We start from the raw sequence: 15,146 nt of genomic DNA, 5'->3' as shown, positions 1-15,146 counted from the left end.
GTAGAATATTAATCCTGTAGTTTTCAAATTGTATAATACAAAAATTGAGTATTCTTCGTTATAAATCGTATAATTGGTAGCACTGGTCAGAAAAGAAACTTGAATGCTTGTGTAGGAATCGGAGCATTTTTTTAATGAAGGATTGCAGGTCCATATAAAAACCAACTACATGTCTTTGCAGGCTACTCCAATAGGACTCTAAGCTGGATATGAGTGTTATAATTAGTGTGAATAGTGATTTGAGCTTTCTGCAAAATATGAAATAGATATTTGGCTAGAAGTTCCAGACGTGTGGATAGAATTTGTGTTACTTCTCTGTACTAACATTTTTCTATTAATAATTGTGTGGTGTTTTTTTAAGTCATTCGTTTGACAGAGTGCGGACATATGATACACATAAAAGACGTTCTCTCTTATGGGTGGTCACTGCATTAAGGTAAACCGAACCGCAGTATTTGCATTTGGCTTTCTTCTTGAAACGTTGATGGTTTTTATGCCATGTAGTTCCCAAACTTCAGACGTAAAACGCATTCTGGTGCCTTTTGCTTCAACAATGAGGTTCTCCTACATACAGAAATCGTTTATACAGGGTGAACCGTAAGCAATATCATTAATTTCAGAGGGTTATTCTTTCAAACATTTCAAAGAACAAAGTTTAATATAATTTTGCTTGCTTTTGGAGATAAAAATAGTTTTATATGAAACATTTCACACGGTGTTTTGGCAAAGGCATTGATTTATTTTCCAATATGTTCAGTTAATTTAAGAGAACAGTTTATTATCATAATAAATTATTGAAAGAATTTTAGTTGTGGTTTTGGCGTTTAAACTTGCAGAAATTTGATCCGGAAAAATGTAACTTTTCGTTCTGCAAAGGAATTATACAGGGACATCATTTTATTTTTACTAACATTTTTAATATTAACTTGGCTATACCTTTGGATCAGCGCCGTTTGCCACCCCCTTCCACGACTGAGTTCGATGATACTGGCGTAATATATAAACAAATCACTTTACTAGGCATAGGAGGGAAGAAAAGTAGTTCATCCATTTACGTAAACTACGAAATATCTCGCTTTTGAGTTTGATCATTTTCATTAGGTTTTTGTTTAATCAAAATACAGTACAGTATTAACAATAAGTGTTTTTTTTTACTCACGAACTGAGCTGTCCATGTGGACGTATTCATTATGCAGTGTATATTATACTGTCTACAGAACATTAGCGTACAATATAGAGAATGAAGTTAAATTGAAAAATAATCAGAATATGGATATTTAAACACATTTTTTAAAATGGTGGCCATTCATTTCGATACAGGCTTCAGTTCTTTTGTGCATATTATCGCACTATAGACGATTGTACCTAATCCCAATTACCAGTTTCGTCCTTCGTACTAGTAACTCATGTTGAAATAATTCTGTACCTACTCTATAAAAGAGTACCTTACGTAATGTAAATTCAATCTTCACTTCTGCCCGATCCGAAAAGAAAAAATTACTCAGACATACTATCTACTGTCCGTCCATGTGGTTATGTCGCAGGATCATAAAAAGGGGGTAAATCATGTGAAATTAATTACTTAACGAGGCCCTTCTATTTAAGTTATTTTAAACAGATGTATAATATTACGTAGACGTCCAATTCCTAACAGAAATTAATGTTCTCAGAAAAGAGCTAACTAAGACAGCCCAGCCACTAGCTGGCGAATAAAAGCTGGTGGGGGAAACCGGGATACGACGTAGGAAAATGGACGTTAGTGCCTGAGCGAAAATGGTTCAATATTGAAAGCTCTTTCGTCACTGGAAAACGCGAACATTTTTTGGGACGTACTGTTTACTATGACCGTAAGGCTACTATGACTGTATATGCGATCTTGAATCTGTGTGGAGGACGGTTGAACTTCATTAGTAGAAGGGGTGGAAGTGAAGTACATTCAAAAACTCAGGTACCGGTACAATAAAAATTGAAGTAAAAATAAAATGATGTCCCTGTACAATGTTACATTTGTTCGGATCAAATTTCTGCGCATTTAAAGGACAAAACTAAAATTCTTTCAATCATATTATCGTAGTACACTGCTCTATTAAATTGATTGAGAATATTGAGAATTAAATCAATGGATTTCCTAAGACACACTGTAAAATGTTTCATATAAAAATTTTTTATTTCGAAAATGAAGCAAAAACGAGCAAAATTGTATTAAACCATTTTGTTTGAAATATCTCAAGGAATAACCCCCTGAAATTAATGAAATTACTTACGGTTCACTCTGCATACACTCAATTAGCTTCTAGATCTTTACGCGTTCGATAAACATCGTATATGAGAAGTACCTATTTCTTTTTCCTACAGTAACGCTTAATATACTATCACTCAAAACTGGAATTTTATGAGTTTTAGAGAAATCTAATCTTATTCTAGTAAAAGTAGGCTATTAGTCTGTCCATGAATAAACGAGCATACTCAGGACGATGTTGGAACCCGGGATATTATTTGTAATCAGGATTGCTGACCTCTAGACCACGAAGCCGTATATTATACAACCTGCTTATTGCATCATCATTTGTAATAACATTGACGAATAATTTCGTCTGTTATATACAGAGTGTATCAAAAGGTCAGGTCAATCCTTAAGGAGGTGATTCAGACCTTAATTGCAACAAAAAATCCTAATACACTTTTTCAATATTCATCCCCTTTTCAGTTACACGAATATGACGTACTGTATCTATTCCTACTTGATTCCACACCTAGTGAACCTGTCTGCTTGAGAGAAGGTAGGCTAATTGTCAGTTGTCTAGAGCAGATGCTCAAAATGTCCCCCTCTCACACGACAGCGCCGTCTGACCTCTCGCTGCACATCATCCAATACGTGCTGGATGCATATTCATTGCAGCCATGTTAATTTTTGCAACGAGCTCTTCCCTGCTTGCTATTTCAGTTTGGTACAATTTCTCCTTCATGCAGCCCCAAAGAATATGGTGTTAGGTCTGGGGACCGGGCTGGCCAGGCAATGAGACCACCCCTTCCAATCCGTCTACCTGGAAAATGGTGATCTAACGATTGGCGTACTGGATGTCTGAAAGGAGCACCGTCTAGTTGATACCATAGTTGCCTGGCCAGGCCGATCCCCAGACTTAACACCATTGGACTTCTTTCTCTGGGGCTGCATGAAGGCGAAAGTGTACTAAACGGAGAGAGTAAGCAGGGAAGAGCTCGTTGCAAAGATTAACACGGCTGCAATGGAGATACACCAGCACGGATTGAATAATGTGCAGCGAGAGGTCATACGACGGGCTGAAGCGTGTGTTCGTGCGAGAGGGGGACATTTTGAGCATATGCTCTAGACAACTGACAATTATCCTGTCTTCTCTCAAGTAGACAGGTCCATTAGGTGTGGAATCAAATGGGGATAGATACGGTACGTGATATTCGTGTAACTCGGAAACGGGGATGAATATTGAAAAAGTGTTTTAGGATTTTTTGTTGCAAATAGGTCCTGAATCACCTCCTTAAGGATTGACCTGACCTTTTAATACACCTGTACATGCAAATAACAGAGCATTGGTGTATCTACAGTAATGTAGCCTACAACTGCTACTATGAAACTGTAGTATTCCACACTGCCATTCCTGCAGCTTTACAAAACTAATTATCAGCTTCTAAACAAAGGTGATCATGTGAGATCTGTTCTGGGAAAACCACAGTGAAGCAGGTTGGCAATGAATACTTCGGTGTAGTCTTTCATTTGCATTGCACAGTTGCTCTATTACTACGGTGTCGTCATATCGTTTCTGAATAGCCTGAGTTGTTGCAAAGGAGCATTAAATAAGGAATGTGATGCAACATTATAATGAACGGTGTAGACGCCGTGTAAGAGAGGGTCCACGCGCTGATGAAAGATACAAGGCTGGTGCAGGCAGATCGATACGAGCGAGCGAGCGCGGGCGGGCGGTTCACCTGCACTACATCATGTGCGGCCATTAACTGCTTGCACTCCGATGACAGACATTTTAATTATTAACACGGAGGCAGCGGGTCAATCTATTACGCGACAGTTTCATTACAACACCATCTTTCTCTGATCGACTCCAATCTGAGGCTACGAAACGTAGCGGCGAGGGAAATATTTTTTACTTGTTTATACCGGCTCCTGAAGACAGTTTAACTAGACCAAGGAATTCATGCCTAGGGTTACCATGAGAAGAAATTCTATAGGAGGACATGGAATCTAAAATAAAAGCACATTGCTGAAAAAAGGAGAACTTTTTTAAAAATTGGTATGAACAAAATTAAAGATAAAAAAATTGCTAACCTTAGTTTTCTCACTAGTTGCTTGATCAGTATTACAACTATACCCTACTTAGCGGTGGAGCCACTTCGTGCACAAGAGCCTGAAGAGACAAATTTCTATCTTGTGCCAAATAAGTATGGAACTGTTCACAGGACATGTCGTTGAAATTATATTTCACCATGATGACATCTCTGACTGTCTCCGTTAGCATGCGATTTCGTTCTTTTGTCCATTGAGCAGATATTAGGGAAAATACTTTCTCAGCACTTCTATTGTGACTTGGGACAGAGAAATAGAATTGACATATTTTTAAGAGTTCTGAGAAAGTTTCATTGCTCGCAGAACTATTGGAATTTAAGAATTTGCACCATTGTTTATCTAAACTTAAATCTTTGTCCAAATTAACTTGATTGACATATCTTTGTACATTGAAGAATAAAATTGATAAAATAGCTTAGAATCATTAATAATAATTATTCGTTATAATGACATTTTTAAAGCGTAAGAATTCAATGCTTATCATTAGGTCATCATATTTTATGCGTTTTATGTGCTCCAGTTTCAACTATTGAAAGAAGTTAAATTCTTTCATAGGTTTTCACCATTTGTTTAGATATTCTATGCATAATATCACATATTATTCAATATTCAATTTTTTTAATGCCTGCCGGACAGGATAAAATGATTAAAAAAAGGACATGTCCTCCTTTTGCCGGACGGATGGTAACCCTATTCATGCCCTAAAAACCTGGTAAAATAATAATAATAATAATAATAATAATAATAATATTATTATTATTATTATTATTATTATTATTATTATTATTATTATTATAGCCTATGATAATAACAAATTGTTTTGATGAAAAGTTAAAGTCAGAAATTTGGTATTCTTCTCATAACACTAAACAAATGGCTGAATCAGATTTGTTCATTTAATCATATGATTTTATATGCGCAAAAGTGTTCTCAATCGAATCGCTTTCGTGACTGGCGTATAGTTTCCATATCCTTACACTAATATTCATACTGATTGCACTGACCTCGCGGGCGTTGCACTTCTCGTTTGTCTTGAATACGTTGGTTCTTCGAGTAACCACTCTGTGAAGGGAAATGAGAATGTGTGAAGGAATTTGTGTGCCAGCACCCACCGAATTGTAATTTCCCTCGAGACCAAAACCCTCGGTTATCTCTCAGTCAAGAAAAAGATCTGTTGTAGGTACTTTTCTTGTGGGTTATTTTGCGAATTACAGTCCTGGGACGTATAGTACCAGCTTTGTTCACTATAGATGAGCTTAGTTTTACTCGGAAGGCGAAAAAACTTTAGAACAACTTGCGTACTACGAGTATTTTAGTCATCTACAGTCTAGTTTGATTTCTTGTACATTCGATTTTATTGAAAAATATAATAGCACTTTACCTTCTGATTATACATAGGCGTAATGAAAAATGTACGTGTTGTAATGGCCAAACTATTCCTCTTCTTGTTGTTATGATACCGTAGAAAACAATTAAATTTACCCCATAGCTACGTATCTCACCCACTCACCGCTAAACCATCAACCTGTCCAAATATCAAATACCTACACGCTTAGGTATCTAAGTATATATAGATTAATTAATCGACCTTACACAATGATTCCCAACCGGGGAAAATTCCCTCTGTTGCATGGAGCTGAAACAAATATGCCGAAGCTGAAATGTGTGCAACTTGCTATTAATTCATTAGAATCCCCAGGGTTATCATTGATTGTTATCGAGCAATTAAGTGCTCATACGCGTATTTAAACTTGGAGTTAAGTTCCTGATTTTCTTAAAGATCACAATAAGTTGTCTTTTTTGCTATTTTCTTGAAGATGAACCCTAAATATACTGAGTACCGGTACCATACAACATCGCCAACCAATTACCAATTTATTCAGTATGCAAGACGAAAAACTGGCTGAATTGAAATGTGGTCGCATATTACAAATTTAATTCAGTGAACAATCATTAGATGCGTTGCGGTTATCATTGAAAATAGAGTTCATGCAATCTTCCAGAAACCTATAAGCATGTTACTTCAGTTCTTCACGTCTTATGTATGTGAATGTGTTTTAAAGTTTGATGAACATCAAAACCAAACAACGAAATATAGCCTTTTGTTGGCCGAAGAAGGACTTTCTGTTTGCTTTTCGAAGTTACTGCCAAGGACATAATTATGTTTAAAAAGGACAACATGTATTCATTACTGGTTGATAATGTATGTTCCTCAATTAAATGTCTTGTTCGGTATACCGTATTCTGGACCATACTGTATTTGTGCATAATAAATTATTATCTGTTGTGTATTTATCTAAATGAGAGCAATTTTTTATTCATTTGTTTCATTTTTCGGTAAGCGTTCTATCTTCCTTATGTTCTACATCTATACATTTAAATTTCACTTAATATTAAAATTAAATTTTTTATTTCCGCTTGTTGCTTATTAAAATTATAATCCACTTTTACAGTTTTTGCTACACCACTTTAGATCGTTATAAACTGTCCATCTTCTATGTACACGTATCTTTCAGTTCCATTTAAAAGTCAGAAATAATGGCAGCACCTACATTTTTCTCTTTACATATTCTATTTAATTTTATTTTTTCATCCCAAGTTCTCGTAACTTCCAAGTTGTGACATTTAATTTACCAATAGTCCATAATCCTTCATCCTTTTCGCGCTTTAGTCGTCCATTAGATCCATTCGGTTTTGCTATAAACATTTTGAATAAGAAGTTACTCCTGAAAGATTACGCTCTCTTGCAGAGTTAATGGTCATTGAAGTGCTGTCTTATGGCTTAATCCATTCAGCCATCATGTGTGTTATCGTCTTATATGAAGGCTAATACTTTCGCTCAATTTTGACTCTTGTAGTCTTCGCACTTGTTACCCTTGATATGGGGCCTCCATATTTATACTTCCTGAAGAGAGGGTGTTCAAGTATTTTTACGACCCCAGGAACTGGGCTCCTTGTTAGTCCCACGGGTCCTTATTATCGTAGCTATTTGGACCATCACAGTATATCTCGTGGGATCACTAATCCGACACCTAAGGGACACGTCTGATAGGGGTTACAAATTCTCCCAATGGGAGTTTAAATATATACTACTAAAATATTTTAATGTCCATATCAGTTTTAAACACATATTTTCGTAAATGGAAAAATAATATTTCAAATTGTTATAATATACATGTATTTTATGTGAATTTCTAAAAAAAAAATAGTTACATATATGTAATTATTTAAACCAAGAAGTCCACACCTGTGGAGTAACGGTTAGCGCGTCTGGTCGCGAAACCAGGTGGCCCGGGTTCGATTCTCGCTCGGGGCAAGTTACCTGGTTGAGGTTTTTCCGGGGTTTTCCCTCAACCTAATATGAGCAAATGCTGGGTAACTATCGCTGCTGGACCCCGCACTCATTTCACAGGCATTATCACCTTCATCCGATTCAGACGCTAAATAACCTAAGACGTTGATAAAGCGTCGTAAAATAAGCTACTAAAATAAAATAAAAATTAAACCAAGAAATTCATTAATGAAACCAATGTCTTATTTTGGAGTTTATAGATCGTGTGTTTTGTATGTCACCAAATAAACAAATGTGTGTATATGATATGAAACAATTCTCTGAAATGGCCATGAAGGCATTAAAATATGCGTTTCTGCATATATAGGGTACCTATTTCAAAAGTCAGTTCAAATATTAAACCGCTATAAATATTATAATATTTGAGATAGGGAAAAAACAAAAACATCACAGTGTTGGGCAAACAACGGGGTTTACAAAACATTGGGAAGATGTGCGCCGTTCTCTTGTTTAACGTACAGCATTGTCTGCGACACCATGCACAGCATTTTGCAGATAATGTCTTGGAATATTGGCATTTTCTTGAGAGATGACATCTTTCAGTTGCAGTAAGGTTGTTAGATGTGTCAGGAAAACTCGTTCTTTAAGATAACTCCACAACCAAAAGTCGGCCGGATTGAAATCTGGAGATTGCGGAGGCCACATTGTACGAATACTCTCTTTATGGCAAAAAAAAAATAAAATGAAAGTTGAAGGTCTGAAGCCCTTGCTCATTGTCAAAACATACTTTAATGAGGTATCATGTAGCCTAGTTAATTTTATTTTATGACAAAATGTTGAAAGAAATTAATCTTCTTGATAAAATACATAAATCAGAAAAATACGGCAACAAAGAAGCACCTACTTCTGCAGAATAAGTGGACAAAATAGTCATTTCAATACGCAATACAAAGTTAAGTTTTTAGTAATTTTTTAAAAATTCTTGTCAATTTTTGGATTATGTTAATCAGTCTCCTTTTTTATTTTTAGAAATTCGCCGAAGTTTTTTTTCTGAAACCTCTTGTAAATGTCTCCTTTTTCGTAAAAAAAATGACTGTATACTGATAAATTAGTTTATAGATTTTGGATTCATCGTCTACAAGTAAATGCAACTGGAAATGATAGACATGAAGTATAATAATTGTTACTTCACAATTAATGGTACTTTCTTCGAAAAAATAATACTTGATGTCAATTTACTCTAACTTAGATCTAACCATTTTTTCTTTTATATTATTTTTGTGACATAAGATAAAGTGATAGTAGAAATTGCATAACAATATATCTTCTTCAAGAACGTTTGTGCATGGATGTAATTATTATTTGGATAATAATTCCTGCCGTAGTCATCTGCTTTTAGCGAAGAAAAGGACTTAGAGACCGACTAGATAAGTAGTAACCTTTTCCATCCTTAATTACTCCAGTCGTCTCTTGCAGGTTCTATCGGGACTTTTTCCTCTCGATTTACAAGTAATTCTTTCAATGAAATTCTTCCCGATGCCATTATGCCGTTTAAGCCATCTAGTTTCCTTTGCAGTTCAACACTTCATGATCATGTTTCTGTTATTTTCAGTGACTGTGAACTCCGAAACGAGTCAGTCTTGAAACTCTCACATTCAAGTTTCTTGGCTTCGTAACTCTCGGCAGTGGAAGAATTGTGCGAACCTTTTATTTTTTACTTTTGTCGTTCACATTAGCTCGTTAATTATTCTATTCTTTTACTTTGTTTATTATTAATTTATTCATTCTACGTTTTTCACTAATTCTTTGTTTATTTGTGCCTTACTTTTATTCCTTCTGTATTTAGTTCGTCCTTTCTTTAATTCATTTTACATTTCTCTTTTTTATTCATTACTCCGTCTCTTCATTCATTCATTGTTCATTTAGGCCAGTGTATTTTTATTCCTCTGCATCTTTTAGTCATGCGTTGTCATTAATTATTTGTCTTATCAATGAATTCATTTAGTTAATGAAACTAGGTATTCACTTAGGCTATATGAGGAGCATAGTATCAAAGTCAGACAACTCCATTTTTTGCGATTTCGAGATATTGATTGTTTCTCATAGAATTTTGTGTGCTGAATGCGATTTAGGTTCAAAAACAGACAGAACAAGCGAAAATAGCACTTAATTGTGCGCTTTAGAATCGAAATGTAGACAACTCTAAATGGTTTCAAATTAGGACAATTCCTTCAGTAGCCAATGAGAAGCCCACATTCGTACAACCTTATCCCATGACGCATCGCGAATATAACATGGCTGATTGTTTATATAATCGGTTTGTGGATGAATAAATACTGTTTTACGTAAATTTGCTTTCAAACTGAGTTAGTAGAGACTTAGATTCAAAAGTAGACAATTTCACTTTAAATATGGCTACTTTTGGTTTAAAAAACAGTCAACTCCACTTTAAATACGGCTTCATTAGGTTTTAAAAGCAGGCAACTACATTATTTGATCTGGGTGGTGGCACATTTGATGTGTCTCTTCTCACCATTGATAATGGTGTCTTTGAGGTGGTGTCCACTAATGGTGATACCCACTTGGGTGGTGAAGATTTCGATCAGCGTGTAATGGATCATTTTATTAAATTATACCAGAAGAAGAAGGGTAAGGATATTCGTAAAGATAATCGTGCAGTTCAGAAGCTACACCGTGAAGTTGAGAAGGCAAAGAGAGCACTTTCTGCTAGCCATCAAGTAAGGATTGAAATTGAAAGCTTCTTCAGAAACTCTTACCAGGGCTAAATTCGAAGAATTAAACATGGACTTGTTCCGTTCAACAATGAAACCAGTCCAGAAGATGATGCTGATATGAATAAGAAGGATGTCGATGAAATAGTGCTTGTTGGTGGTAGCACTCGTATTCCTAAAGTGCAACAGCTTGTGAAAGAATTCTTTGGTGTAAAGGAACCATCTCGGGGTATCAACCCTGATGAAGCTGTAGCATATGGAGCAGCTGTGCAAGCTGGTGTCCTGTCAGGAGAGCAAGATACAGATTTTGATGATAATAAAAAAAAGCTACATGACTTAGTTTCAGAGATGGACAACTGCAATTTTTAAACTTAAATTTCGACCTGAATATTAATTTTAATGATATTTTCAGACTGAAAAAATATTTCTATGACCCATGAGAATGTTTAAGAGAAATATACGTATAACGGTGACATTGGTTCCGAAGGATCTAGTTTTTCGCCTCTCCTGTAAAAAAAGCAAAAGTGGAGTTGTCCAACTTTGACACCAAGCTCCTCATATGTATATTGACGTGATAACAACGCCGTACTTCACAATCGGTAGTAAATCCTGATTTTTAACGAGAGAGCGCATATGAATAGTCAAAATGAATGAAATTTGATTTATAGATCGCGTCGTACTGAAAGATTAATATACATGAAAGTCTCTTAAAACTAGGAAAATTCATATTATTATGAAATGACATTATGGAATTTTATTTCTGTATGAATTTTATTATAAATCTACTTTTAACTCTCAAGACTTTTCATCACTCGAAATAATTCGTATTTGAGAACTAATTGCTCGCCACCGACATTGACACGGGTTCGGTGTCGCATTTCCTGTAACAGAGGACATCCTCCACAAGGCAGTCCCTATTGACCCACCTCGTCCCATGCAGTCTCTGTCTGGCCCCTCGTGACCTCTGTCTGCTTGACCTGGATTCATCAGCCCTGACCTGATCGCTTCTTGATTCCGCGTGGCCACGTTCGACCCCGACCTGACCCAACAAACTACGCCCCCTTGCTATATAATCCTATCGCTCAGTCTTTATGCACTGTTATTTCTTGTCTTAATTTTCTTAATATAATCCTTAAGCTCTTAATTTCGACAGAAATCAAGTTCGACATCCTATAGATCGATTGCTTACGTAGGAGAATTAGACACGTCCCTATACGGGCACTAAGAAATGTGTTTGCCATTTGAATGGGAATTGGTTCTATGTCTTGTAGTGATACTTTTGTTAAAGAAAAAATAATATTTTATTGATTAGGACATCCATATTGATCACTGATTTTAAACTAAAGAACTCTTCTTTTTCTATTTCATAATTGTACCGTTTGTGAGACGGAACTGTCGAAACCCACTGTGGTACTAGAAGCGCATACACAAGTCTCGGGGCGGGCAGGAAATGCAAGTACAGTACTGTTTCGTTGATGGATAACCAATAAGAATTTGTATTCATCACCTGCCACACCCACTACCCTTATTGGACAGAACTTTCAATTCTGTTCTGTCGAACTTAGGAGAGACCACTGTACTTATGTATAGTCCGGGTCAGCTTACATCATACCCTAAGGGTGAAACGTAACCATTCCCCCCCCCCCTATTACTACATATGCTAGTGGATTGTGGTGGTTTTAATAGTTTGCAGGTTGAATTTTCTTTTGCCAACTTCGTTTTGAATTTCGATACTGACAAATACTACAAATGGTAGTGATTTTGTAACTGTTATGTTGGCAGCTGAGACAAACGTGGAGTGCCTTGAAATTAAAATTGTACTAGATTTCTTAGCCGGTTACTGGAAGCTAGTAAAATTTGAACATACTAATAATTAATTAATATCAGTATTAACATTAATACATAATAGTTATTTTATGTGTTGCGTTGTGGTTGCAATTCAAGACTATAGTCAGGTAAGTGTAAATAATCGATAGGGTAATCGATGGAAATGCCATTTCACATTTCAATGAATTTCTTTCTTGTTTAGATTTTTATTACAATAATATCAAACAGAAGAAAAAGCATGGCAGCGACTCCACCAAGAAAGCGTAAAGCGTGCTGCAAGAGTGGGGATAACTTCCCCTACTGAGATTCTGTTCTTTCAGATTTAACCGAAAGAAGATAATGAAGAAGAAATTATGCTCACGGAGGCAGCAATTATAACTAGAATAGCAAAATTATTAGGAGTAAGTATTCTTATGCATACATTTCATAGTGGTATTCGGTTTTCGGAGTTAGTACTAATAATTTCATGTGGTGAAACAAAATGCATTTTTTGGTTAGGTCTCGTGAATCAAATGTTTAATCCAATGAATTTCATATTGCCAGACAAAATACCTAATATGTTGATCCCTTTCTTGTATAATTTGCCTACGAAAATATGTTACAAATAATTGAACTATTTAGAATATCCTTCCAACATAAAGGTAAAGTACGATAAGTAAATAAGTTATTCAGTAGGCCTATGTAGGATCATGATTCTACTTCATATGGTGATATCTGGTAACAGTTGGCAACACTGACAAGACGGCAATATTTCCTGTTTAGGAACTGAACTTACGTGACCCTCACTATATTTCTTTCCAAACCTGCTGCAGTTCTCCATTGTGGCAAGAATTACAGTATTTCGGCTACAAATACATCAGACCTAGGATTCCATTTCCGGCCTTGTGTGTTGGCCTTGTTTTGTATTCATCCAGTTCTGTTCTAAGCGTTTGCCTTTTCCTTCCGAATCCTGTTCTTTAAGCATTGTATTCTTCGCCCGTTGCGTCATACACTCTAAAATCCAACAATAAAATCTCTGCCTCATTATAAGATCATCTGCAAACATATTTAGAATCTGATTTCTTAATTTGAGTAAGTAAATAACGTTTTAATTACTTATTTAATAATGTCTTATATAACACTGTCTCCTTAACCAGCATGTGTGAGCCCGCTCGCCGATAGCCAAAATTGTCGTTTTCTGATCAGGAGTTAAATTGTTCACTCGTCGTATTGTATCCAAGAAGTATTTACTCGGTCAGTAGTTTTATTTTGAATTGACGTACTACAGTATTTTTTATTCTGCTAGTCTCCCCTCCTATAGGCATCACCACAGCATTGCCGTTCCCTATTTCCTTGCCTAACGAGTCCCTCTCTTCATTGGATACACTGTTCTACCTTACGCGCCATATATCTAAGCGTCAGAGTTGTATAATGTTGTCGGACCTTCATTTCTCAAACAAGGACCTAGTTGGATCGAGTAGGCTACAACGGCTTGCATGTCGAGGACTTCACCGACCAGGGTTCTCCGAGATCTTGCTGTGTTTGCCTCCTCTGGATCTGAAAATCCAAAACGCAGCCACGTTAGCTGCCTCTGGACTCCGAGGTCTGGCCTAGACGAATAGATAAGAAGGAAGGGAACACTTAGCGATACAGATATTTGGAAAATGGCATCAGATATCAATCCTACTGTTGATGTGAGATCGACAGTATGATTCCTACTCAATAAGTTAATCCTTTCGTTTGTATCATTTCTGATAGGAAAGAATGTAATCTGGAATGGTTCACAGATCTCTAGAGAACTAACAATACTCTGGAGTAAGGTTCTGTAGTGTAAGACCAAGGGTTAGAAGTTCTGTTTCTCTCAGTCATTACATAGCACTACGGTTTTCCAAACTCGTGTTTGTTAATTAGCTTGCTCTCAAGAAAGCATAAATAGATCATACAAAGGCATTTGCAAGGATTAGAAGTTCTGTTCCTCTAGTGAGTATACAGTACTACAGTTTTCCAACCTCGTCTTTGTTAAATTAACTTGCGCTAAAGAAAACCTAAATAGATCATGCAAAGGTTTTGCTTTGATAGTAAGGAGCGTTCAGTGGGCTAAGTGCTCACAGAATAGATTCCAGATTGGTCGAATAATGTAGGACTACTCTGGAAACCTTATCCAGATGAAATAAAGTACAACTCATCTGGGTCCCAGGACGGAGTCAGATGTACGGTAATGAATAGAGACCGTATTTTAAAGGGTATTCCTTTTTTATTTCAACACGAAACATGAAATAAATAATTACGATGTTAAAAACTATCTTCCACCGACCAAATTATGTAGTTTTGACTTCCCTTTTTTTCCTTTTTAATCCACATCCCCTTTTTTCCCCTTTTTAAAAACATCTCTTATTTTAGTCCTTTTTTGACACAATATCGCAAACATTTAGATAATTGTTCTTTATTTTTTTCCGTTGGGCCTGTAACTTCCTGAGCAAGCGAAAATAAATATCGTTCTTCTTATGATTCCAGACATTGAAAAACTAATAAAGTGTGCTGATTTAGAGTTCAGGATAAAAAGAAAATTTTCACCTCTGGTTTCAGTTGATGTTGAGCGGTCATTTACTGTTTATAAAGACATTCTGCATTCAAAGAGGCAGAATCATATTGAAACATATTGAAATGTTGAATGTGATCAAATGCAACACTTTCTTTATGTTGTGAAGCGATAAATATAAGCTTGTGTGTGCTATGTGTATCCATGAATGTGCTGAAGTGTATTTTCAATTAAAATAGCACCTTTTTGAGTGAGTAATATAGTCATTTTGAAGTCCTTTTTTGACTATATCAAATACAACACTTTCCTTATTTTGTGAAGAAGTAAATGTAAGATTGTGTGTGCCATGTATATCCATGAATGTGCTGAAGTGTGTTTTGGGGAGTAATATAGTCCTTTTCCAAGTCCTTTTTTTTTTTTTGCTATAACTTCCCCCCCCCT

The 15,146-nt window shown here is 36.0% G+C and overlaps 1 protein-coding gene and 1 pseudogene across 1 annotated transcript in view; both read left to right on the top strand.

Annotated features, from left to right (window-relative positions):
• The window catches only part of LOC138695178 (endoplasmic reticulum chaperone BiP-like), a 47,094-nt pseudogene extending 36,365 nt beyond the window's left edge, over nt 1-10,729 (top strand).
• The window catches only part of sfl (N-deacetylase and N-sulfotransferase sfl), a 953,010-nt gene that overhangs the window by 373,944 nt on the left and 563,920 nt on the right, over nt 1-15,146 (top strand). The window lies entirely within an intron of this gene.

This window comes from Periplaneta americana, chromosome 2 (assembly GCF_040183065.1).
Source record: "Periplaneta americana isolate PAMFEO1 chromosome 2, P.americana_PAMFEO1_priV1, whole genome shotgun sequence".
NCBI lineage: Eukaryota > Metazoa > Arthropoda > Insecta > Blattodea > Blattidae > Periplaneta > Periplaneta americana.
The sequence above is the reverse complement of the archived record's forward strand: the minus strand, read 5'-3'. Positions and strand labels throughout refer to the sequence as shown.